Source organism: Polypterus senegalus, chromosome 12, assembly GCF_016835505.1.
Source record: "Polypterus senegalus isolate Bchr_013 chromosome 12, ASM1683550v1, whole genome shotgun sequence".
Classification (NCBI taxonomy): Eukaryota; Metazoa; Chordata; class Cladistia; order Polypteriformes; family Polypteridae; genus Polypterus; species Polypterus senegalus.
The window spans coordinates 114,486,342-114,511,019 of NC_053165.1; the positions used below are offsets into that span (position 1 = coordinate 114,486,342).

The 24,678-nt window shown below is 32.6% G+C and overlaps 1 long non-coding RNA gene across 1 annotated transcript in view; it reads left to right on the forward strand.

Annotated features, from left to right (window-relative positions):
* Positions 1–2,114: 2,114 nt before the first annotated feature.
* Positions 2,115–24,678, forward strand: part of LOC120541420 — a 35,849-nt gene continuing 13,285 nt past the window's right edge. The window contains exon 1 of the long non-coding RNA XR_005636002.1: positions 2,115–2,248. This is a non-coding gene — a long non-coding RNA (uncharacterized LOC120541420). The remainder of the gene's footprint in view (positions 2,249–24,678) is intronic.

Sequence of the window (24,678 nt, forward strand, 5' to 3'; positions counted from 1 at the left end):
TTATATTTTGGTATTAACCTGTTACTTTGCAACTACCATCCCTTCCATCTGATGCTCTGATGGTTTAGATACAATTTTATTTTTGGGTGTTTACTGGATATCCAAACACCAGAAGAACTTTGTTTTCAGCATGTTTCATTCCTCAATGTGTAGTTTGGAATTCTGCTTGGGCCTCATCTCTTCATTGTACATCTCACAAAACCAGCCCACACAGTTCAGTCAGATCAGCGGTCTTGTCAAGAGGCCCTGGCTTGAATAAGAATGATGAGCGAAGACCAGGGTGGTCCCTTCAAACTAAGGTGAAGAAATGAGGGGTAAGGCTTGCTCTGGGCTTCTTATCCATTACTAGGGTTATAGAAAGCTTTGCTTTCGTGTCTTTTTTAACTTGCACCATCCTTTGAACAATTCCTACTAGTAATTAATAACTTTTAAATTAAGTCAATATATATATAAAGAGTGTGTGTGTGTATGTCTATATATATATATATATATATATATATATATATATATATATATATATATATATATATATATAGAGAGAGAGAGAGAGAGAGAGAGAGAGAGAGAGAAGGCATATATATTTGTGTATATATATATATATATATATATATATATATATAAACAGACAGAATGACTGAGATATCTACTTATGTCCATTCATGGTGGAGGTAATATAAAATGATATATTATGCACTTAACAAATATTTTTAGTGTCAGAAACAGCTGGTTCATTGCACACCTGTATTTCTGTGGGCAACAGTATTAGGCAAATCCTACACACTAAAGTTGCATGCTAAATAATGGAACTGTATTTCTTTATTTGAAATCTTGCAAAAATGTTAATGTGTGTGTTTTTTTTTTTTTTTACTAATAAGGTTAAGGTAATTTAATAGTTAAGTAAAAGTAATTTAGTCATTTTGAAATATATTCTTTTTAGATATCCCATATCAATAACTTAAGTGTGAAAGGGGATGGGTTTGGACTTGGGAATAATTTTACTTTATGAATTGAATTTTAAATGACCAACTAGAAATGTGAAAATATTGCAATATGCAAGAACTTTTAAAAAACTGAAATGATGAATTCTACTATTTGAGTAAACAGAGTTTAGAAAAAGATTATAGCAATGCCATAGTGGAAATGTTAAAGTTAAAGTGAGTTTGTTTTTAGATATTGTCATCTATTTTACTTTTTCTCTAACAATCATAAAAGGTTTAGTTACTACTTTAAAGAGGAATAAGTAGTGTATTTTTTTCCAAGGCAGATTCACTGGTGATTAAGATATCATGCTTGTTTTCATAGAATTGGTTGTGCTGAAAATGAACTCGTCACCTCACTGTGTCAGACTCTGACAGAAAAAGTTCATGGTGCAAAATGATTCTTGTGGTTCACATACTGGTTATAACTATGAAAGGTCACAAGGGGAATATATTCATTGTGTGTGTTTTTTTTAAGTTTAGCTAAGTAAAACAATCAAACCATAACTTACATAAAAAATTTTGATTTTTTTTTAGTATTATATTCTTCAAAGCTAACAGAATTTATGGATTAGTTTTTCTTAAAAGGAAATGATCTGAAATATCAATATCCTTACCCCCTTAACAACACACACACACCCACATAAATATATAAAGCCTATATACAAACATATATATGTATACAAATACATGTGTAAGCTGACAATAAACAAATGATTGTACTATTTTATTATCTGCCATTCCTCATTTACAAGTCCAATTTTCTAAGTATAAATTAAGATATTAAGATATAACTCCTTTTTCTCCATTCACTAGTGTGCTTGCATACTTGTCTCCATTGAATCAGATACAATGATGCAGAAGACGAATAAAGTTATCTCCAGTTCTGAATGGGATGGTGCTAAAAGGAGGGGAGAAGGAGGGGAGCAGTGAATATGAAAAGCTTTCAGCTTTCTTGGAAAGATCCGCAGGGTCAGGCCCCAGCTGCCTTGCTGGGTGAAAGGGACACCAGTGAACTGGACAGGCCTTTAAAAAAGAGAAAAAGAAAAAAAAAATCCAATCAAAATAAAGACATCCCACATAAATCTGCCACAAGTCCCATTCCAAACTGCTTAACACACACTTTCCTAATAGATATGTTCAGCTTGGCTTATTCTGTAGTGACTTTACTAAACATTCAGATTTTCTTTATTGTTATTTTGGGTTTGATGACAATTTTAACTTTTTTCATTATGATCACAGCATGAAAACAATGAGTCAGGCCTTCAAAGGTAGGAAGAAGTGTTTTTTTTCTCATTTTCTGATTATTAAATGGTTGTACATTAAAAAAAATGTTATTGATAAATTTGAAATCCAATTGAAAAATGTGGAGTATATATGAAACACATTACAGGCCCTAGCAGCCATCTAACTGATTCCCATTATACATCTATGTTACTTTGACTGCTAATTAATTACTGGATTGTTCTGTCTGATTATTGCTGTTTTATATTCTTGCATCAAGATTTTTGGCGCTAAATATAAAAATACTTGATATTTTAATGACAACATGCAGGTTTTTTTTCTAGTATTGTAACTTTTTCAAACAGTAATGTAAGGACTCTGTCACTTAGAAGTTTTCAGTAGAGGATGTGTAGTTGTATTACATGGAAGTACTTTAAGATACTGACAAACAAAAAAGGCAGGTAAAGCTTAAGCAAAAACAAAAAGAAAATTCTGATTGGAGAAAACATAGAAGAAGTAATTGCAATTATATTAATGATGACTCTTCTGACAGCAAAGACTTGATGCACATGTTATTTTCATCATAAACATCTTACATTTATGAAAGTAGGTCAGTCAAAATGTAACCCATAATTTCCTTCTACCCAAGATGATAAACAAAGCAACTAATATCCATTAAACAAAATATCACAAAATTTCACATAGGCAACTAGAGTCCTATTTTAAAATATATGTTTTTATATATATATGAGGTGACATGAACTGTAATTTTGAAATTCTTTGAGAACATACTATGTGTTTGATGAGATCAAGTTGTGTAGAAGATAGTTGCTTTTTAATTTTACATACAAAAACATATAACCATTTAAGATAAAGAACAAAATTATCCCTAGTTTTCCTAGCATAAAATTGTTCATTTTTATAGCTTGCTTTATGTCTTTTTAAGCATTCTTTATAAAAGAGGCAGAAAGGATTTAAGGCACATATGATCATTTCTGTCTTGTGTATATTCATTGAAATGCTGGACAGTCTGTCAGTCTGTCTGTCTGACTATCCAGCATCCCATGCAGTCCTTTTAAAGTGATTGTCCATCTGTACCTTCTGTAAATTTATCTCATTTTAAACAATTGCCTTTTGTTCTTTCACTTTCAGTATTTACCACCTCAAACAGAATGTCCTTCTGGCTGTACATCTGTGTTTGAATACTTACTCATTTTTATCTGCCACTGTGTTACATTATGCTTATACTGAAAATGGAGTGTCTCTGCAAGCCCTAAATGAACATAACCAGATGGAAAAAAAAATCACTTTCTAAACTAAAAACGTACAACGTTCTTAGATCTTTAATCCTTCTGACTGTGCTTGCACATATATATGTGCGTGTGTGTGTGTGTGTGTAATACACCAGTGCACGTTCCATTTAACAGCTGACAACAAAAGATTTCAATCCTCACACACACACACACGCACCCATACACACACACACACACATATATATATATATATATATATATATATATATGTGTGTGTGTGTGTAACATGCATGATTAAAATGCATATTTTTCAACTGACCTTGTATACCTTATAAGGGCTAGTTTAATGTACCATGGATTCTTGATGCAAGGCTACATAAATTTTATTATATATGCTGTCATTTCTTTTAATATGCAAAGAAACAGGTTTGATATAGACATTATGTGTTATACATATAAAAACACATGAATTATTTTAGAAGAATGTCAGAAAGAATGATGGCAACTAATCAACCTATGAAAATGTAAAATCTACTAACAACAGCAATATAGTTTTGCTTTGGTATTTACAAACGTTCTCTTTATTTCTCCTGTTTTCATAAGTACTTAAATCCTTTTCTCTCTCTCTCTTTTTTTTTTTTTTTTACTTTGGGTAGAAAAGCAACATATAAGTCTGAATTTATATGGGATACATAAAATGAAACCAGGCTATATTAGAATGAATTGATGGCTCATTTTCCCTCGCCGTGGTAAACAGCACCTTACCTTAGAATGTGACGACCTCTTGCAGATGGGTTCACAACCAATTTCCATGTTTAAAACTGTTGCACTCCAAATTCCCCTGTGCTCTGTGGGCTAAAGTGTGGAGACGCTTGCGCAGCATACATGTGTGTCACCTTTATATTGACGATAGTGGGCAGCTAAGGTTTATTCTCTACAGTTTGAAGAGTTTGCTTAACCAGTTTACCTGCATTTAATTGTGATACGATCACAATGTAATGTGTTAATGAGGTATAAACCATAAGTGAAAGAGCAGATATTTAGCGTGTCTGGCGGCAGAAGAAATGAATTGTAAATGATAGAGAAAACTAAATGAAAGAATCTTTGTTTATTGATAAATTATGGTTACTTCCACGTTATCGAAAATTAATGTAGGTGTATGATTTGTTCTAAATATATTAGTGATATATTTCTAGCATTTTATTCGTTAATGTATTTTAATTGGATATATTTTTATTTCGTTATGGAATTCTTTGAAACTTTGAAAAGAATCAGAAAGTTGCTTTCAATTTTAAGATGTTATTAAAATGACGAATATGCACGATAATCTCTCAAGCGCTTGTCTTCAGTTTATTAAAGTCTATTAAAGTGACTTTTTTTGCCAAAATCTTTTCATCTTGACGCGATTAATGCAAAATTAAAAAGGGAGATTAAGAAACATAAAAGTAGTATGGCGCAATAAAATAAATAAGACGAAGGATACACTGTATAAATACTAAATAAAAGGCCAAACTGAAAGCAAACAGTTTTCTAGTCTCAAAAGACGAGGGAAACTCTTTTTCAGTTTTGTTTTTAACTTTTTTATTTTCTTCTTTTTATTATGTCACTATAAACTCTGTTGTCCGTTGCAGCTGACGTTTTACTAATCAAAATTGGGAATGATGATGATGATGATGATGATGATGATAATGATGATGATTACTGTTATTATTAATTTAACCAGTTGTGAACATCAAACGAATAACCACTTAAAACGCATTTACATTACCGGCTGACTTAAAGAATCTACGCGTAATAAATGATTTACTGTACTTCGTTAATTTATACTTTCACATGCGATGTTTAGTGAATGATGGTGCTAATTTCTATAGTGAATTCGTTTAAAAGAAAGAACGAAATCGTATAGCAAAAATACTTTCTTCAGCCGGAACTAATAATTATTATTATTATTATTAGAGTAACAAGTAATGATATATAACATGAAAAGTAGGTATTATAACATGATCAAAATAATTATCATCTTCTTTGCACGTTTATTTATTAAAATATTTTTAAACTTTGAAAATGTTATAATGATACCTATATCTACTTTCTCCTTCAAATGTCATTTCAAGACTAACGTGTCACGTTTGCCTTGTTAGTATATAGTTGCATTGACAGTGGTTAGCTGAATTGTGTCCAAACTAACTCTTAATTAAGTTTAAGAACAGCACAGTTATCTCCGTTACATCAAGTAGAAATCAGGAGGCCGACTCTGTCAGCATGACAGTCGCGCTCGTAGAGAAGCAGAGAGAAGGTAATCTTGGGGGCGGGGAGGAGGTGTCTCAGAAGATCCTCGGAACGCCCGATACCAGGGAGAATCGGTGCTGAGCTCTTACAAATGATTTCCGTCATCTCCTAAAACTCGGATAACCGACAGGCTTTGATCGTTCCTCGTAATTTCGACCAAGGCTATTTCTGAAATATATAGATCTTCACGTAAAGAATGAAGTATTTATAAGGCAGAAATATTAAGCATACACCTATAGTTTCTCACTACAAACACTATACGGCACATGTTGTAAACACTTATATTCGTTCGTATGCCTCCAACATGCACTTGTATGTTTGTGTATGTGAGAAACCGATTTTATCGTCCTTCATTAAATTTGAACAGGCTCATTCGCAGAAGGCATCAGCGCAACTAGGCACTGCTATCGTCGATTCCCTGTTACTGATAACATAATCTCTTTTTTATATAGTTTGACAGGCATCAAACTCCAGTGCGACAGGCACGCTGTGGATTTAATATACTTTTTTGTCGGTTCTTGTCATTGCCTATTTGCACAAAGCAGGTCAGAGAAACAAACTATCTGCTCCGATCTCGCAGAATGTGTGATTAATAGTAAATGCGAGACTAACGGCATAATATATAATGTCAGGGTGTTTCTATTCATAGTCAAAGATAATCTGTTGAAACCTCAATGCAAATAGTGATTGCTTCGTTTCCTGTAGGACTATTCGTTGTATAATTTGACCAAACCGCCCAGAATATCTTTTCTTTCAATGCCTAATCATTTCAGCTGAAAGCGTTATGCCTAGCAAAGTATTTCAGCAGATTTGCTCTGAATAAAAGTTGTAAACTCTCACTGTGAAAAGCAGCAGGGAAAGATTGGAAAGGAGGCGTCTGCTCCTGTTACATTGAATTGTCTCTGTTAAGCCTAAACACTCTATTTTAAACGGATACTGTAGTTAGTCTAATTGCAAAAGCATAAACATATTATAGTGAGCTCACATACACATACTGGCACATGCACGTACACACACGCGCGCATGAAATATTCTTAGAAGACGCGACTTTATTTCATTACTTGCTCTTACTAGAAAAACGTTGTGAATGCCTTAAAAGAAAGACAGTGTGGCGTGTGTTATTGATATAATTCACGTTGCACATAAACACTATTATTTCCAGACAGGTGCGGGAACAGTGGCAAATGCTTGCTCTTTACAACAGCAGGCTGAAATTGACAAAGTTCGAATACACTGAATAACAGAAGAGTTTCGTCTGCTATTTATTTAAAATTAAATTTCATTATATTGTCCCTGTTTAAGTGTTTATATTGTTTCCTGTGTGTGTATGAGCCCACGCCTACAGATGACCATAACAGAAAAAAGCACATCGTGATTTAATATAAGATCCAACACTGCATTAACTTCTTTACTCGATCACCAATTGTAATTAAACCAAATTCTCTCAATGTAATATGATTAAGTTGCACATTTTGATCCAAAGCGTGCTTTAACATTAAAAGTAAATGTGCGATTTTTATTTTTGAAGGGAGTTGGGTTCAAATCTTGATCAATAGCAGACGCCTGTATGTAATGCCAGTTGTGCGAAGGTTCTAGAAGTCGAAATGCTTTTCAAGACATTTAGGGTGTACTAACACAATGCCCTAAAGTTTGCCAAAACCTATCAGCCACCGCACTCTTAACAACAAATCTGTCCGAAGTCGAAACAAACAGTGTCGTGTTCTCTTATAGATTTCTCACTCTCCCACTTTTGTTTGCATCTCCTGTCAGATACACCTGCATTCTTTAACCTCGTCAGATGGGTACAGCAAACATTCCCTCCCACTCGCTTTAGCCAGAGCTGCTCAGAGTCTTAAAGTGTGTCCTGTTATTTATTTCTCTAAAAGTATAATCAGGATTAAAATTGGAAATATAAGGCTGCTCATACAGAATATTAGGGAGAGGGTGAAAGCAATAACACTCCAATTCATATAAGCAATTTCTTGCAAGTTTCTGAATTTGGTGTTGGAATATCAAAGGGCTCTCTGAATGGTAAAACGGATTAACTGAACTGCCCTTATCATTTCTGCATGTCTTGGTAACTTTTATATCTTAGTGCATCTTAATATCCCTTGTCATAACACATCAAATCTTTATCCCTTAAACATTTTCAATGTGAGCAGTAAAATAAATATCCTCAAACTGCCTGCTTAGGATTTACACTGTACAAGCAAAAGAGTTTCTTACTGTGAAATCCTTAACAGGCTTTATGGAAAAGAAACCCTATTCAGGTGTATGAATCTTCTGCGAATGCTTACTATACGGCACACAGAAATATAATGGCCTTGCGTTAAGCAGATTGTAAGAACCATGAAATTGCAAATTGATATATCAGGGGTTCGGAAAGCAAATTTGAAGATTAGGAGTTTCAGGATTTCATATCTCCTTACATCCAGGACATATAAAACTGATTCTCTATTAAATCAGGCAATTGGTTGTGCCGCTTGGAAAAAAATAACAACTGTGAGGTTTAGCGAATTATACAGCCATTTTACATCTCGGTCATTACAAAAACAAAACTACAGCTTAAAAATTGCTTTTCCTTTTCGCCCGCTTTAAATTACTCTTCAGAATATTGAACGCATTTCCATAATGGAAGCTTAGTTTATATATATATATATATATATATATATATATATATATATATATATATATATATATATATATATATATATATATATATATATATATATATATATATAACTTAATACACTATACATTTTCCATCATTTTGTAAAATGTTTATCTGATTAAGAAACATAACTATAACAAACCATTTCATTCTTTATTGATTGTGCTTTATAATGTCTGTAAAGTATCAGCTTAATATCATAAATATTATTGTACTATCGTTTTGTAGATTTTTTTAAAAGCATTCTTATCAAGTTTTTGTGAGAAGCGATGATTGTGATATTTACATTTCAATAGTGACTTTGTTTTTCCAAAAATAATATTACTAATGCATTAATATATTTTGCGTAGCACAACTCACTTGTTGCAACTAAAAATTAACCAAAACTAACACTATGTAATGATAACTTTAATCTTTATTTAACTGCTTTTTATTTATTTTTTATGGTGAAATAGCCTTTTCTTGAACAGGCAAATACATAACGATATAAATCACTGAGTTAAGATAGTATAATTTGAAAGTAATCGGAGTCTTCGATTGATTCTGCGCTAAGGGAGAATTTATTCACACTACCCTAAGCTCTTTATAGCCCAATAGAAACAAGAATCTCATTGGGCCAATAAAGTATTGAATTCTTTTGAAAACTGAATTCAACAACCGTGTTTGTGATCAGAAGTGTTTAAAACCTACTGTAGCTTTGTTCATCCTGAAGGAAATAAAGTAAATGACGTATAGATCTATAAGTTAGTTTTGTGTTTAGCTGCTATTCGTAAAGTGCTTCGCTAACTGGTCGTGTTTTTTCTGTTTGCCTTTTCTAAGTAACATCAAAGTAAAAAAAATATATATATATATATATATATATATATATATATATATATATATATATATATATATATATATATACTTCAATTCGTTTAAAGAAAATATATGCGCTACATTTGTTTAAAATTGCTAATTTAAGTGCAATTTACATTTTTGTTTGAAAATAAAATATAACAAATAATTTATATTTTGCTATCATACCAGCTTTTTAAATAATCATATCCATTCACTTTAGCTTTCTTAGTATTTTATAAATTTATATTAACAGACATGTATGCATGTATATTATATATCTATGCGTACACATATATACATGTACACACATATATATGTGCGTGTGTCAGCTTCATTGTTTGCACGCGAATATGTTTTTATTGTAATATATTCAAATATATATGAATCATTTCTTCGAATGATGTACCTAAAGATGTTCTAATGTCAATAACCTCAGCATAATTTATACCTACAATCGTAATGTTGCTTCAGCGCACATTTTTGAGAGTGGTTAAAACACTCTTCAGTTCTTACTTAGTTTTAACTACAAATTTAAAGAGTTTCTAAAAGCAATTGTGGAGTCATAAGATTCGAAAAAAAAGTTGACTATGATCATTTTCAACAAATCAGCAACTTATTTTTAAAAGCCTTTAACGCGCAATTAAGATTACGATTTACATCCAAAAGCTCGCGTGTCTCTATAGCAGTAAAAATGATTCTCTCTCTCTCTCTCTCTCTCTCTCTCTCTCTCTCTTCTCTCATCACCCCCCATAGCCCAGATTTTAGCACGATGCAGTTTAGTATCACACGGCCTGAAAGCAAAATTTCAGAAGCGCACGCGGAAATTGACTTAGCATGCAAAAGCTATACCCGTTTGACAGAAACGATGTAAAATAAATGAAAGCTTATGTTTTGACATTTAGGCAAAGAATGTTCTACTGTCATCCCTCATTCATTTATTTATCAATCAATCGATTTTCATTCAACACCTTCGATATCCGAGGAGGCGCTCATGGAAGGTCTACACTGTAACACTAAAAAACTAGTGTGCAGGCCGTTCTGGTCGCAGTAAGAACTGCCAAACTTGAAGTCCACTAAGCCTAAATTTAAATTGGCTAATATATTTAAGCCTGTTTATGTATATAATAATTGGCAGTTAACAACATTCAATTTTAAGGTACACATTAAAAAAAAGAAAAAAGATTTCGCCTTAAAAAGAATTTTGAATAGTGTGTCCGATATCAGTGTTGTGATGAACCACACTAAATGTTTTAGATACAAAACCAAATCGCTTTCTTGGAAATAAGATCATTTTTACACTTGAAACTGTGAATTTGTTATAGTACTCGGAATTAAAATAAAAAAAAAAAATACTAATCATGTTACAAACACTCGACTTCTTCAATTTAGTCATATACTTATAGATGTGTGAGCACGTATATTGGAATTAAGGCAAACATTTAACGCTTAGGAAATCAGACCCCAGTTCAAACATAAAAATAGCTACTTGTGTATTTCATATGCACGACTGAATAGAAATAAACGGGAATGTGAATCCATGAGGGTAAATATCCCATTTAGATGAACCCGTCTGATAAAACCTTCAGCTTAATTTCACGTAGCGATTCAAAGTGATACGTGTGGTTCGCGAATTGAGCACCTGCTGGCTTTAAAGGTTCTATCTATCTATCTATCTATCTATCTATCTATCTATCTATCTATCTATCTATCTATCTATCTATCTATCTATCATATCTATCTATCTATCTATCTATCTATCTATCTATCTATCTATCTATCTATCTATCTATCTATCTATCTATGTGCGTGTTCACTATTTTTCTTTTGTTTCGTGCCTTATCAACATTAATTTTTCTACCTGGAGTACCATGTAAACCTCTATAGGAATACCCTTCCGACATTTCCTTTTTTAAAAATTCTAATTTAAACTTTTTAACTAGCTATAATTCAAACGAAAATCCATTTGAAGTCAAATATTTGCCTTCAGTCTTTTCTCTTATTCCACAAATTAGAATGTTACTGATTATAACTCTATCAGTAAAGGATATAAGCGCACATTTTACTAAACAAAAAGGAAGACAACTCGTATAAGATGAGTATAAACCGCTATTGGTTGAAAAGCATTTATTACCTGCCTCATTATACATTATTAATTAAAGGTCTGTCAATTAAAGTGTCGCAAATACGCATTCTTTTTGGAAATGAATACACGGCCATCATGTTATAGCAAAAACTTTTTCAAAGTATATATTTACCTCAGACGCCTGTCGGTAAGTTCTGCATCAGATGAAAGATAACACAAAATACAAATTTTAGACATGACTTCGTTTACATTAAACAAAGAGGATCGGTTTTGCAGGGTTTTTTTCACATTCTTTTGATTTTAATTCATAATGTAAATATTTTTTCTATATCATATTTTTTCAAACGGTAAAATCAGTTTAGTTCATTGTCAACAACAGTCATTTTACACTTTAAAGGTATAAACCAATACTTGAATAAAGAAACAAATTACTGGAATAACTAAAGATAAAGAAAAAAATGCATAAACAACGAGTCAAAATAAATCAATAACACACTGATAAATGCACACCCACATACATACATACATAGTTGTTCGTTTAGTCTTTTATGCAAGTTTTCCTTTTCCCATACTATATTTCACAAGTTAGATGAACGAAATGTCTTTTATTCCTATCAGCCACAAGAGAAATTCATTTTAGAGTATCATATTAATATTCATGAAAAGACCTGTTATAATCCAGGAATAAAGTAAATATGCATTTAAATTGGGTTTATTATAAAGACTGTCCTTTGGGAAGTAATGGGTGCAGGCACATTTTTGTGAGAAATAAAGAAAAAAGTTTGTGTGTGTTTGTCACATGAATTCTATCTATCTATCTATCTATCTATCTATCTATCTATCTATCTATCTATCTATCTATCTATCTATCTATCTATCTATCTATCTGTCTGTCTGTCTGTCTGTCTTTCTGTCTGACTTCTTTAGTAACATGCTCAAATAGCTGACATTTCTACTGAAAAGTTAGAATGAGAAATAAAGTAAAAAAGTTTGTGTGTGTTTGTCACATGAATTCTATCTATCTATCTATCTATCTATCTATCTATCTATCTATCTATCTATCTATCTATCTATCTGTCTGTCTGTCTGTCTGTCTGTCTGTCTGTCTGTCTGATTTCTTTAGTAACGTGCTCAAATAGCTGACATTTCTACTGAAAAGTAAAAATCTAAAATGTTATCTCTTTGCAGGTGTACCTTAAACAAAGCAGCTTTCACTTTGGGTAAATGTGCTTTTCTTTAACATTTAGTAACCTTTCTGATAAAACTAAGTCATAAAAGCAAGGTGTGGGTTTCTATACCTTTTTTTAATATGTTAAGGTCCACAAAAGTATGCTTTGTTATAAAACACAAGTAATGTCTATTTTTTAACACACACACACACACACACACACACATATCTATGTCTTAGCAGTCTTGACACCGGCAGTGTCCTGAATGGGACATCACAAGAGCCAGTTACATCACACACCAAACCCACTTAGTCACACTTTCTTGAAACATATGTTTGAGGGGGAGTTATTGAGTGTACATTATCCATCCAAACACTATGAGAATACCCTGTACACTGATGGAACAACACATTCAATTCAAGAACGTTAGAATAACAAAAACATGAAAATCCAATTTTTATAATCCATGGTTTTGGGATGTTTTCTGTTAATTTGAGACATAAGACAGATTTGTTTGTAATTGTTTTAGCAAAAGACAACTGGTTTGTGAGCAATTTTCATATCTTGATCATTTCCAAGTGTGGTGTTTCCATTGTCCAATATCAAGACAATATATTGCCATCTGTTTTGATCAAAATTTCTTTTTCCTTCACTTTGCCTTTTACTTTTGCTTAAACTGCAAGTAGAAGTAATGTGAAAAACAAATTATATCATTAATAAATGATAAAAAAAATGCTTTCAGTTAAACATTACAAATATAGGCTATTAAAGTTTTACAAACCCATTCTAAATACTTAGGCAAGAGACCAGAATGTATTTGAGGTAATGAATAATAAAATATACATTATATGCAGTTAGAATAAGAGCATCTATGTAAAACCAGTAACACAAAATAAAAACTGTTAGGTATGTGTATATTATTACTTTCCTATGCCCTTCTTTTTTGCTTAAGAGAGAAGGTATATGCTCTCTTGTTGTTTTTATATCAAATAATTCTCAATGTAAGAATCAAGTATCAAATTGTGTGAATGAACAGTAATACATCATCAATAAAAACAGAACTAAAAGGTAATATTAGCAAGATACCATCCTTTACAAGTGAATCTACTTTTAGTGCATAAATAGCCTATTTATAGCAGGACAGTGCATCTTTAATAAAGACATGCACTCAATTCACCTTCAATCTGTTTTGCTAATGCCTCTTTAACTTTTCATAGGTGAATAAACACTTATGAGATGTTTTCTCTTCCACTGGTGTATATATATATATATATATATATATATATATAGGGTCTCTCTCTCTATATATATGCATACACACACACATATGTATATATACCCTTATACATTACAAATTAGTTGTTTTTGTAAATTGGAAGTTTCCTAAACAGTAGAATCAGTTAGTAAAAAGGAACTTTAGTAAGATGCTTGAAAAGAATAGTTATTGTTTTTGGGGTATCAATTATTTATAGATTCTTTAAACATTACTTGGTTAATTTAATGAAACTTAAAAAATATTGAAGGAGCCATTTACATTGGTAAGGAAACATTTATATAATTTTGTACAAGTATAAACAGTTGGGGGTACTCTGGTGGCACATTGGTTAGCACAGCTGCCTAAGAACTTCAGGTAGGTGTAACTGTATTTGAGTAACAGCCTGGTCAGTGTCTTTGAGGTGTTTGTACTGTATATTCTTTCCGTGTCAGTATGGATGTTTCTTTAGATACTTGAGAGGTTAAATTGGTGATGTTAAACTGGCTCCACATGACTAAGTATAGATGAGAGATTTAGTGTGATCTATGATGCATCAGCCAAGGTTGGTTCCTGCATTGCATTTGATGTTGCCAGGACTGTCATCAGCTCCCTAGATGGATGTACAAATTAATTCAATGAAAGATTATTATGTGACAATAATAACTCTATATAGTGTAGTTTTAAAATTGAAAAAAAAAAAATCATTTTCAAAATGCTACAGTCCTCATTACCCTGAATAGTATTAAGCAATTCTAAGAATAGTGTGTGTATATATACAATATATATATATATATATATATATATATATATATATATATATATATACACATGAGTATATTTGTATATGTGTGCTGAACATTAGATGCAACATAAAACATACTAAAGATGGGGAGTTTGGTGGTGGTGAAACTTTGAATCAGACATTTCCAGATGTACCCTTTTGCTTTAATAATACATTTCAGTTTTAACAGAAAGTTTTATTTGCACATTTGATGCACATATACTGTAAGTTAAGTGACTTTTTCAAGGTTAGTTGCTTAGAAAGTCAACGATATGATATGAACCTTCAACCTTTTGGTTTCCAGTTGAACTTCTTTGCCATGAGGTTACCGTCTAATTACAACAGAATCACATGATGAAGGTTGGAATAGTAAAGTTCCCACAGGAGAAGTCTGACCTTGTTCCTTACTTGCACATTTCATATTTATATACATTTTAAACAAGGTAAAGTATGCAGGTTTGGTTTCATTTTTTTCCTGCCTCACCAAAGATAATTTGACATAATTTTCACTTTTGCTTTTTGATTTTTTAACCAATTTTACCTTTTGTAAATACACATTCATAAACAAATCTGTTGAAATGCAGTCAGTCTAATCCCATTGATGCATAATGGTTCAGCTTAATAGGTACATTTTTAAAAGATGGCTACAAGATGCAGTAACTTTGTGTGATGCGGTAATCTACTACTGCACGGTGCATCTAGTTGCTCTATAAAGTGACCCCTAAGTCTAGATGTAACTCAATCTTTTTTAACAGAAGAATTATTTGGCCTCATTAGAAGAGAACATAAGTGATCCAACATATGACCTTTGCAATGCCAATGCAGACAACTTACGTCAAGGACTTGTTGAAGTGTTGGTAAGAATACCAGTTAACAGATATTGCATACAGTGTAGAACTTATTTATTGAAAATATACATAACAAAATGCAAGCTGCCATTATAAAAATGAAAAAGGAAGGGACAGCTTGGGAAACTGAAGCAGATCTAAAATATTTGAATGTAGAGCCAGGATAAATTACACAGGTCTGCACATAACACGGGTAATTAAAATATGAGCGATATGCTCTCTTGTCAGTTACCAACCTTCGCACACTAATTCTGTTTGAACATCCTGTCTATTCCATGGTTTTCCACAGTGGCACAGTGACAGCATGTGGCTGGCCCAGTTCCAAATATTGTAGTCCAAATCCTCTCTATCCTTAGCAGGAAGATTACAACCTGCCGATTTTACACTTCACAAGTTCATCATAAACAGATCTATATCAGACATTTGTTCCCCTTTGACATGCTGATGCATTTGGGTATTGAAGACTTTTGCCAAGGGCAGCGCTACAAAAATCCAACACTGCTTAGGGCAAAAGTAATGCTGCTCAAAGATACCTTCTAAGGTTCCTCCTTGTCTTTTGTAACTGGGACAGTCAAAGGGATATTGACCATTTACTCTCTTTATGTCCTTTTTTCTGCCAGGTATCAATCACATAGTACATCTGCTGGTACATTCCTTCAGTCTAGGTAAAATACACTTTCAAATGTACGTTCTTCAGAATGTGTAAAGCTGGAACACACTCTTGTCAGAACTATATCTGTTATCTGCTATATAGCATCTTTAATGGGAAATAGATCACCTAACTCTTTATGGTACAACATTGGTCCCAGTGTAAGTGTAAATGTGAATGTATAGGATAGGCTGTGCCCCCCTGTAATCCTGAACTGGATTAAGAGGGAATGAGAATGGCATGAAATTGGAGCACAGGTGAGTCAGGTGGCTTGGTCAGGTTCAGATACTGAGGCAAACATGAAGATTTAAATTGTAAGTACATTGCATCAGTTCCGGCTTCTTAACATCCAGGCCATATGCTGCTTGCATCATAAACTCACAAATAGACTAAGAAAATGAAAGATACTGTGCTTCATTGCAGGTATGACAGAAAGACATTTTTGTCTGATAAAACTAGAGGAACACTTAAATATATTACATTAAATATTTTCATGTTTCTATTTAAAAGCCATCCTGAAAAATTTGAAAACATGTTATACAAATGACAAAATTATAATTCAAGCTGAAAAACTGCAAATAATTAATTAGACTGTAGGAAACTGACTTCTTCTCATAAGCCATTTATTATAATGAAGGAATATCAGAAAGCATTTTCAGTATTTTAAACAACAAGAATAATATAAACTGAAGATTTTTAATAATATGCAATATATAGTTGAAGCACATCAATGTAACAGAAAACAATTTTGTATTGGAGTTAGAGCCTGAACATACGAATAGAAAATTTAACAAAAATCCATCCACATGGCAGAATTCGGTATTGTTTTTGATGAGGTGAATATCACCACTGTCCAGCAAGTCATCAGGCTATATTTGACCATAAGATGTTGAGTATATAGTCATATAAATAAACATAAAATAACATGTAATTGAACATTACTAAAAAAGTTCACAAAAGCAGCATTTGTATGGATCTCTCAAAGGCAGAAGAAATGAAAATGACAATTGTTTTCCAATGAGAAATATTTGTATTTATTTTATGCTCTGAAAGATCTTATAGGCTTAACTCTATCAGAGTTATATCATATGGTTATAAATAATATCTATCTATCTATCTATCTATCTATCTATCTATCTATCTATCTATCTATCTATCTATCTATCTATCTATCTAATGAATATGATGCAATACGCAAGTATACAATGTATATTTCCAGACATAATTTTACAAAGAAGGTCTGATAAAGTTACAGAACTTAGCTAACAGACACTCTTTAATTTTACACTTTCATGCATGCTTTTAGGTGCACGTTGCAACTACCACAGGCTTCAGATGATTAATCTGTAAGGCTGAACTTCAATGATTAATAATTTGAAGAAAGTTACATAAATGAGGAAATAACTAGTAAAAATAAAACAATAAAATGTGTCTAACACTTTAGACTCAATAATAAAGGAGAGGTAAATTATACTGAAGAGAAAGTGGAGACATACTCAGCAGTCAAACATATTGTGAACTAAAAATAACACTTTTAAATTATTGAGTGATTTTGATATAAAAAGTTAAACAGCTGTAAACCTAATCAATACGGGTGTACATAATCAGCAATTTAACAACGCTTAAGTCAAATCATTCTTATTTCTTCAACATCTGCCAGGTTTAAAAATGTAAATTGTCTAAAGCCCTCAGTAGTAATTATTTATGCACATAGTTCACTTATTTCAGCTTATTGAATATGATCTTTGTATTCATTGAACTAAAATCCCTAACTCTCTGTGTATGTGTGCGTTTCTTTGTTTTATGACAAGACTGCGGTGAAGGTGGGCTTTGTGGAAGGTGTTAACGTAAAATAATTATCAATTGATATATGAAAGGCATGAACACAAAGCAGATGCTTTCAAGTTTGTTTTTGGTTTGAAATTAAACTGTGTTCTACCTTAAAAAAAAGCTGAAAGAAATAATGGTATATTTATAATGTAGATATTCTACTCCACGTCATAAACTATAATTTAAATAATGCAAAATGTTTTTGATTGTAAGTGCTTGACCACAAAAGCCATCCAAACCTAATTTTGCATACCCAGAGACCCACAATAAAGCCTGTACAGATATCCCCTTTTTTGTCATAAAATTAACTTTTAAATGATAAACTGTGGTCCTGAAATGCTGTGTAAAGTAACACTTGAGCTGTACTGCTTTTTGTTATCATGCTTCTACAATAATCTTATATGTATGTGTGTGTGGACAAATCTGATTATACTTTTAAACACAAATACATAATGCCAGCTGTATTTAGATTTCCTGTTTTTTAAAGTCATTGCATTGTTACAACCAACTCTTATCATAAGTCTAAAGACCATTTTTCCTGAAGGCAAATCTAACCTAAATTAGAATAAATATTGTGTATTTTGTGCATTTTAATAGCAATTTATGTATTTTATAGAGTTAATAACAAAACCATTATCTAGAAAAACTAGTTTGAAAGAGGAATATCTTTGCATGTGCGATGTGCCAGAAGAATATGGGATAGTCTGACCTCAAATTTACATTACCATTTAGAGAACTCACTATCAACACATGATGAACCGAGCAGATGTATTTTACAATATTTTTCAGTACCAGATATTGTTTGAAACATGTGTACAACTGCCTACTCCATAACTTTCTGCCACATTTTTACATATTTATAATTATAGTGAAATGGAGCACTTTTTTTCTGAATGAGGTAATCTATTTTTTCAAATAAGGATGAGAAAAAGTCATTGCAGTGAATGCATCTTAATGACCATGTGGGTTTTGACACTAAAAGGCCATTCTTTTTTGGAACTGCATATTTTGTAATCCTATTGCAAAAAAGCAACATAGTGCAATTCAGAATTTCAAAAGTTATGTGTTATTTGTAATATTTTTTAATTAAACAGTGTCAAGAATTATGTTTTATTAGAAAAATAATAACAATGTGTGTATTTCATTACATTATACAAAGTAAATCTACTTTTAATATCAATAGCATATTGTCTTTGTTTAAATCCTTTAGCTCTATCAATAGTGAAGACACAAACACTTTAAAATTAATTCTCTCATAAATCATTCCTTTCCACAAAGGTTTTTCTCCAAGTTGAGTAACTTAGTGATGTTTTTAATTAGATTTGAAAAATCAAATAGTAATTACTGCTTCACGACTACACACAACTTAATATAGGCTATGAAAAACATCTTTGTGGCACACCCAACTAAGAAGCTGACTGAAGTAAATCTTGTCACTGATGAGATTCTGTAGCTCTCCAAGACGAGAAGTTAAGGGTTCAAGACTGGATGCAGATGACTGCATGACCTCGATCACCTCAGCTACAGGAGTCCTAAATCTGAGCACATGGCCATTTACAATAAGCTCTCATAACACTACACGCTCCATTCATCTGTGTGGCACCTTTGAAGTCATCAACAACATTTGTGGCGGGATGTCTTTTTCAAGTGACAGGGCGGTCTGGTCACAGTGGCAGCTTATATAACACAGCGCTAAAGGCTTCATTTAATTACCATTGGGCTTTTTTTTCTTTCATTTAAGCTCTAGGTTGTATCGAATGAACTCATTCTTACAATAATGCCAACGTGAAGAAGTGTAAAAGCAGTACAGTATAAAGATTTGTAGATACGTTTGAAAACTTCATCGACAGTGCCTAGCCACTTGGAGGCAAAAATTAAGATATACGAATCATAAACAAAAGCCGAATTGGACCTGGAAGGTCTGCAGAAGGACCTGGAGTCTTTGAAGTTGAATTGATCGATCAGTCAGTCAGACCTGATTGACTCTCTTGCCTCTAAGACACAGAAGTTACTGGTTTGTCTGCTATGTGCTTGTAATCTAATACCTCGAGAAAACTCACACAATTTACATTGCAACTTCAGAATATAATTTAATTTAATGGTAGGTTAATTAATGACTAATTCAGTTTCCCCCATAACTTCATGCAAATTCCAAACATATGGTAAGGGAAAGTAACATTCTCGAAATGCATTACTTTTACACTGGTGGATTATTATAAGATGCCCGAAATCAATCTAAAGATACTTTTACCCATTTTATTATTTTGAAATGTGTTGGATAATATTTCATATGCATGCATGCATATACAAGAAATTTCAAGATATATTAAAAATGCCGGCTTTTATGTGGCCAGGTATATGTGAATAAATAATATGTTTTAATTTCTATTTAACATGACCTTCTCTGAAAGACACAAATAAATTATGAAAAGCATTTTTGGCATTCGGATAATAACTTGAAATGCTTCTAATAATACTGAAGAATTATTATGGCGATATCTCACAATTTGAGTGTACTGCAACTCCTCGCGCAATTAACACAAGCGCAACTTCTCATACGCTGGAAATGCTGTACTCTTTAAAGTGCAGGTATTCACACAGAAATTGAGGAAAAGTTTCATAAGTATTAAAAATAGTGTTTTAATAATGAACGTAAACAGTACTTTTTGAAGTATGAGGCAATGGATCGTAGCTAGTTTCAATAGTTTAATTGCAGAAGCGTATTTGTACAAATGGTCTGGAGGACGGAAATGTACAATATGTTAAAATTTTATTTTAGACAAAAGCCTCTCCACATTACTTACACGTAGTTTTATTTTAGGGTGTCAAGAAATAGCACAATCTGGAAACAACATACAGAAACAAAACAATTCATAGATAGACACACAGCAATCATAGTAGACTGAAACTATACACCGGCTTTTAAAGACTCGAAGCTGCTGTTATTATCATTACTATTCTTCTTCTTCATTATTATTATTATTAATTATTATTATTATTATTATTATTATTATTATTATTATTATTGTAATTGTGGAACAACGGTTACCAATACTTCCTCGAGAGTATGTGTTCTGTGGGTGTGAACCTCCTGCCCATTCGCCGTCGTGGTGGACTTTACATATTCTTTGTGTAAATGGACACTTTCGAAAGATGTACACCTTTAGATTCTTAATGAATTTATTACGGGTCTGTGTACGTGAGAAAGGTGAGTTCTGCGAAGGACTCGCGCCTTGCCCCCAGCTTATTTCGACATTGCCCCCAGTGGTGTTCTGACTCGCTCCTGCTCCTGTGACAATAAACTAGAATAAGCGGGTTTGAGATGTTCTTGCAGATTCTGTGAAAAGATCTGTGTGACCTATAGGGTGAGAACTGGATAAATTATCTTCTTAACAATTACCTTAAATCCCAAAACAAAATTATTTCAACTTCTGTTTATTTTTTTTCTTTCTCTTTTTAAAAACATTTAACAATTTAAAACTGAAAAATTCAAAGTTCTTTAATTAAAATAGTTTCACAGGGTAAATACTCTAGAGATAAACGGCTTGATAATACTAGAAGTCTCATATGACGCCTAACATTATTCTGGAAAAGGAGTATCAGTTCTTATAATTTATATTGTTGATTTGAAGGTGTTTTCAGAAGTCTCTAAATCGTAATTTCGGTTATCTTCTTAAAATTATGCCAACCAGTGATGGGGCTATAGAAACATTTAGATTTTTTTTGTTATTTCTACTCATGTGCAATAACTAAAGGATCTGCAGATTTGAAAATATGCATATTCTTACCCATATTTACGCAACCTTTAATAATGACATACTTTATTAGTGCAACATTTATTCTGATGTTTTGAGACCCACCCTGATCAATTTTCTGACAAGCTCATGGTTATGAGTTAACTTCTCTATGTGTGCCTCTCTCGTAACTTCAAATTGACAATTACAACTTTTGTAACATGTTAGAAACAAAGATACTTGTTTATTTTGATGTATTGATTATCATGTTTACACCTCTCATAATTTTTAATTCAAAATAATAATAAAAGCTCAAGTGGCATACACAATATAACTAGTAATAACAATCCGTACATCGAAGAAGGGAGTATCGTAGCCATCACATTAACGTGTAAAAGCTCTTACAGGTTCAAACATTTTATGTGCTGTTAATTCATGACAGATGTAAAGTTGCAATGCTTTATAATGCACATTTTGTCCCTGACGGATGACAACCCCATCTGAAAAACGCATTCATTTTGTGCTGAACATTACTGTCAGTAATTTATGTTACGACTGTTTAGAATAAGTTTCCCGTGCGTTTTAAGTTATAGAGTGTTTAAACATTTTAATAATAACGGGAAGCCTGTCAATCTGAAGTCAAGAGGCAGAATATCTGTCTGCAAGTGATGGGGAGCTGCATCCATCTCTCTCCCTTTCTTTTCTGGACAGCTGTGATCTGTTCCTTTCAAGTCCTGTCACTCCAACTCTGCATAAATGTAAGTGATATGATGGGGTACACGGCTTCTTGTATTATCCGGCGCGATATCCTGCGAAAGGTTTTGGTGACGTGACATAAGCACGCTAAGGAGCAGACAGAGGCAACATCTGGTGCGCGCTCCTCGGGGATCGCTGCTCCGGACTGATTGGGGGCGCTTGGGGATTTGTTAGCATTGCACGCCTTCGTTGCACTACCAGCTTTCTGTTGCCAACCTTTCCTTACAAAAAGCTGACGGCAAAAAGGGTGTGCTTTTCCTTGCTTATTTGGGGGAAGCAATTCAGCTTTCATGTTTTGCCACATTCAAACGGTTTTCCTGTAACACAGCGTTCAGTTTTATAAGTGCCACGGTGTACTCAAGTTTGGAACCGCACCGATGCCACTTTTTATATAAGTATAAATGGTGTGGCCAATTAAAATCAGCTTATTCATCACTTCTGCACAATTTATCCACGCATTCAAACTAATAAACGGAAATAAAACATGTATGTTGTAAATGTCTACCTTACTCTGCTTTTCCATGTACAGCATGTGTGTATGTTTTCATTCTCTAATTTGCCGACCTTGCCTATCCCAGTTTAAGGGTCACGGTCAAGTCTGGCTCACTCACCCAGACTTATTCTCAGCGGGCAAACTTTAGATTCACTAGTCCACTTTAACTCTTTGTCGTTAGGATGTGCCGAAAAAGCGGTGTTGGTCGAAAAAAACAGACGTACGCACGGCGAGAACGTCCAAACTCCATACTGACTGAGTTCATCCGGGGCCTTTTGTACTTTCAAATAATACATACGGTGTTTTTGGTGCTAATGACTTGACATTATTTGTGCTCTGCTAGGTGGCATTACAATTATTAGTATAAGAAGTAATAGTAGGTGGAGGAGGAGTAGTAGTGTTATTATTGCAAACTGTGAAATTATATGTTTTTTTGGATTTTTATGAAAATATTTTAAATGACAGAATATTATATACTTATCTGCATTTTCAGGTTGTTTCAATTTCAGAACTTTAGATTTTAGCATATGAAAATGTTCTCTAATAAACACCTTGAAATATATGAGTTTTTCTATTTATAATGTTTAAAAATAACAGTACAATAGTTATTGTATAAGAATTAGATTATTTACATAAGAAAACATCTTTTGAAAAGAATAATAATGTGCAGATGGTCATATACAGTAAATCTTTAAACAATAATAAGTTTTCATATCTGAAATAAAGTAAATAATCTGTCTTAATATTTTAGCTCACCTCCCATTTTTTGAATTAGGTTATGTCTCAGTAATAAGTATACATTGCATCATGTAATTAGATAAATGTTGGGTTCCTATAGAATTGTACATTTGTTAGGCAGTGTAGTTTAAGGTCATTATATTATATTGCAAGCAAAACTGCAGTTGCTATTGTAGTTTCATGAATAGTCAGAATTAAAGTGAAAGTCAATAAAGGAATTTAATCTTCAAATCAACTGGCAATAAAATTTTTAACATCAGCCTATCATGATTCATTCAAAGTTTTATTGTCATATAAACAGGGTACAATGTACAAGTATATTGAAATTCTGATTTGCAGTAAAGGTTGGTTTTAATTGAATAAAAGGAAGAGCACAAAATTGAGCTTAAGGATTTTCTCGGGCAAATAGGGCAGCACATCAGCACAATGTCTAGCATTTTCTGCCTCACAGATCCATATTTCTAGATATGAATGTCATATACAGGCACTCTGTCTGCTTGCCCATTACCACTGTGTTTATATAGGTGGTCCTCCAGATACTCAATGTTTACCTGATGGTAGTGTTTGTGTATTTGCCCTGTAGGTGGAGTGGTGCCCAATATAGGTTTGATTTTAGGTTAAATGACACTCACTTGAATAAGTTGGTAAAAAATGTATAGGTGGATGGCAAATCTTGTCTCAAACTTAAGAGTTTTGAAAAACAAATAATTGACCTAAAAAAAGAAAATGAAATTAGTTTGTAATTTCTTTCAATTTACATAAAAATAAAAAATAAATGGGTCAAGAAATTAGAATAACATATAAATCTGTATACAAAAACATGTATAAAACCAAATAAAAATAGTTTAAAAAGCAAAAATGCTGTAAATAATACACTGTAACTGTAAATTAAAATTTGAAGGGATACTCTGTGAGACCTGCCACATGACCAATCAAATTTTGATATTAATCCTAGCTAGTGTCCCTTTTAAAAGGTCAATACCATAACCTGCTCTTGTCTTTCAAGTTTATAAATAGCACACAGAAATAAATGTTGATTTTTGGCTTTGACCGAGTGTGGCATAATAACAAGTCAGAGATGGAAAGGTACA